Raw genomic sequence first — 3,864 nt, forward strand, 5'->3', positions numbered from 1 at the left:
AAGGCCGTCCAATGGAAAAAAAGAAAACGTGACATACCTACCAATGACATTTCAAGCGCGTCACACAAGAATATATATATATATATATATATATATATATATATATATATATATATATATATATATATATATATATATATATATATATATATATATATATTAAATACTATCCCAAAAGAATTAAATTAACTTAACTTTAAAAATATATATTTCATATATAAATAATAAAAAACAACCCTGAACAGAAATATATTATAAGAAATGCAACAACAAACTTATTCTTCTAATTCTCCAACAAAAAAATCAAATGCTCCAAGAGGTTAAAAGGTCCAAGAGATTAATAGAAGATATTGCTTGGAAAAGCACATGACTTCTCCCATATAAATATGTAATCCCAAACAAAGCAAAGGAAATCCATTTAAAAAATTCTACACAAAATATGCCCAATGCATTTATCTCAAAATTTACTGATATTGCAATTACTTGTTCTTTCTGTCAGGAAAATTAGAAAACTTTGTCTCGCATGTTTTTTTACATGTAAAATCTCACAAAAGTTTTGGTCAGATCTATATAATTATTTGAATAAATTCAAATCAACAAAACAAATCTTTCAATTGAAAGATATTATTTGTTGTTATTATTCTAGTCCCAGGAATAAAAATGAAGAATATGTATATAACTTTTTTATATTATATGCAAAATTCTTTATATACAAACAAAAATTTCTTAAATCCTCTCCCTCATTTGCCCATTGTTTTTTATTAAAATTGATTCATTGCTTAAAGCTATACATCTATCTAACAACAAAAAATTCTGCAAGTTAATAGAAAACTTATGAAAATATCATGCTTCCAGTATGTTAGTAACTAATGCTTTCTGTATTTTTTATTTAATAAATTTTGTACTCTCCCTTTCTTTATTTTGTTCTCTTTATTCCTCTTTCTGTTACTTTTTTTACTTATTGTTATTATCACTTTGTAATTATATATTCTTGTGTTCCAGTCTTCTACATGTTACTTCCTGATTTATATTGTACATTTCTTATTTTCTAAATAAAAGTTTATATAAAAAAAAAAAATATATATATATATATATATATATATATATATATATATATATATATATATATATATATATATATATATATAAACGCTTTAAATTACTCAATCATGTTTAAGTAAAACGCAATTTTGGTTTTATTCTGAAGTAAAAAGAATGAAATATTTATTCTCATTAGACTGTTTTTACATAAAGCAATAAAAAGGCACCATTCTTTAAGACATTTAGATTTATTTCCAGACATAATACAGATGCTTTAACTTCAGAACCGTTTAAAAATCAATATTTGGTAGGAATAACCTTAATTTTGAATATTAATCAGGCAAATAATTTGTTATTCTGATTTTAAAATATGCTCTAAATGAAAATATTTACCTGTAATTTAGAAGAAACTGCAGGCCCGTAGCCAGGTTAGGTTCGGGTGGCTCGAAAGTCCCACCCCTCACTGACAAAGGTCCAGAATTTGTCCCATACATGAGCTCATTTGTCCCATTTTGACTGCTATGACTATTATAAATATACTATCATGTCATAAATAGTGAAAATGCGGCATACTAATGTACATGTGATTTTTCAGGTTCTTTATTTTTAATAAATTTGCAACAATTTCAAAAAATCTTTTTCACATTGTCATTAAGGGGTCTTGTGTGTAGAATTTTGAGGAAATAAATGAAGTTAATCCATTTTGGAATAAGGCTGTCAAATAAAAAAAAGTGAGAAAAGTCAAGCGCTATGAACACTCCGAATGCACTGTATATACAGTAGGCCGATTGTTGTGTGTGCAACATTTGTATGTTTCTAACCACCTTCAAGAAATGTGGGGGTCGCGAGTCACTGGCATTGTTATTTTGCGGGCTGAAAAACCACACAAGGCGGAATAAAGACTCCTGACACCTCTGTGGAAGTAGTGAATTTATTGATGTGTTTCCCACCTGTAACCAAGAAGCCATTTTCCATTGGATTCACTCATTGTTTACTTCTAATATATATGAACTTTGTATGGTTTCCCCTCACCCCATGACCATCTCACAATCAAGCAGGCAATGACAAGGTCCAAGACTGGAGCCGTTTAGGTGCATAGTGAAAGTCACATACAGAAATACTGTCACAGGAAGAGGGAAAAAAGAATAGAAAAATCAAAGAAGAAGAGAACAAACTTAAAAATATATATCATAACATCTCATATAAGAACAATGCACACCACAGGTTGTCCTTGATAAAAGCCATGATTGCAACATCGACTATACAGGCATACAAAGACACTGCTAAGAAGAAGGGTAAGAGATAGAAAAAAAAAATATTTAAATTTTTCCTTGCCTTCCATAGTAGTAGCAGACATGCAAAACATCTCTCGCATTCGTTGGCCTCCAGCTGGGTAACTTTAGTGCATCTTAGCAAGATTTTCTGTGCGGGACTGATGCTAGAAACTATAAATTTCATAGTGTTTTAAAGAAACGCTTCACTTTTTGGGGGGAAACAGTCTCATTTTACAAGTTACATAGTGTAAAAGAGTTGAGTTCTACCATACTTTAATTAATTCAGCCAGTTTCTGCTCCAGGTCAGGCGGGAGCACTTTTAGCTTAGCTTAGCATAAATCATTGAATCAAATTAGACCATTAGCTTCTCACTCAAAAAATAAATAAAAAATTATATATATTTCAATAATTTTCCTACTTAAAGTTAACTCTCCAGTAGTTACATTGTGTAATATCATCGCATGTCTGCAGCCACTGTACAGCAGCAAAGTTTCTCGATTATTATGCCTGAATGAGTAGAATTTCTAACCATATCCGCCTAGAAAATTGCATATTTTAATTTTCTGTCTGTCTTAGTACACAATGTTACTAAAGAAGAGTCAAGTTTTAAATAGTAAAGTTATTAAAACTCTTTAAAACAAACAAAAAAATGAGTAAGATGCTAATGGTCTAATCCGAATGAATGATTTATGCTAAGCTAAGCTTATAGTGCTCCTGCCAGACCCAAAGATTGACTGAACGCAATAAAATATGGTAAAACTTTTAGCTCTAGGGGAGTTGTAAAATGAGCCTATTTCCAAAAAGAATTAAATAGTTCAGTTTGACCAATTTTTAATTCCTTTAGTCAACCTCCGGGTCAGGAGGGAGCACTTTTAGCTTAACTTAGCATAAAGAATTGAACCGAATAAGACCATTAGCATCTCATTCAAAAATAAAAGAGTTTCAATAGTTTTCCTATTTAAAGTTTGACTCTTGTGTAGTTACATTGTGTAATATCATTAAACTGCTGCAGCCATAGCACAACAGCAACATTTCTTGATTATTACGCCTGACTGAGTGAACTGCCTATTCATATCTGCCAAGAAAATAGCACATTTTTATATTCTGTCAGTCTTAGTACACAATGTAACTAAAAAACAGTCAATCTTTAAATAGTAAAGAAATAAAACTCTTTAAAAAAAAAAAAAAAAATTGAGCAAGATGCTAATGGTCTAATCCGATTCAATGATTTATGCTAAGCTAAGCTAAAAGTGCTCCGGTCAGAGCTGGAGATTGACTGAATGCATTCAAACATGGTAAAACTAAACTGTTTACCTTTAGAGGAGTTGTAAAATGAGCCTATTTCCAAAAAAACAACAACGTGTTTCTTTAATTACAGACGACTCTGGTCGCTATCTACACTTCTTTGATATACGCAAAGTATTGCCACAAGACAAATCTCCCTAATAGCTATGAAATGAAAATGCAGTGATAAACTCAAGCTGAATGCAACATTTTATCAGGCCAGATCAAGTAACGGCGTGAGAAACAACATTCAGAATCAGAGTAA

The 3,864-nt window shown here is 30.5% G+C and overlaps 1 protein-coding gene across 8 annotated transcripts in view; it reads right to left on the minus strand.

Moving 5' to 3' along the window:
* Positions 1 to 1,958: 1,958 nt before the first annotated feature.
* The window catches only part of aplp2 (amyloid beta (A4) precursor-like protein 2), a 165,027-nt gene continuing 163,121 nt past the window's right edge, over positions 1,959 to 3,864 (minus strand). For all 8 annotated transcript variants that reach the window (XM_073929590.1, XM_068214839.2, XM_073929589.1 and 5 more), the window contains 1 exon segment: positions 1,959 to 3,864. This exon segment is cut by the window's right edge and continues 1,082 nt beyond it. The gene's annotated coding sequence lies outside the window, so the exon portion shown is untranslated.

The sequence above is a fragment of the Danio rerio genome, chromosome 18 (genome assembly GCF_049306965.1).
Source record: "Danio rerio strain Tuebingen ecotype United States chromosome 18, GRCz12tu, whole genome shotgun sequence".
In the NCBI taxonomy this organism is placed as follows: Eukaryota; Metazoa; Chordata; class Actinopteri; order Cypriniformes; family Danionidae; genus Danio; species Danio rerio.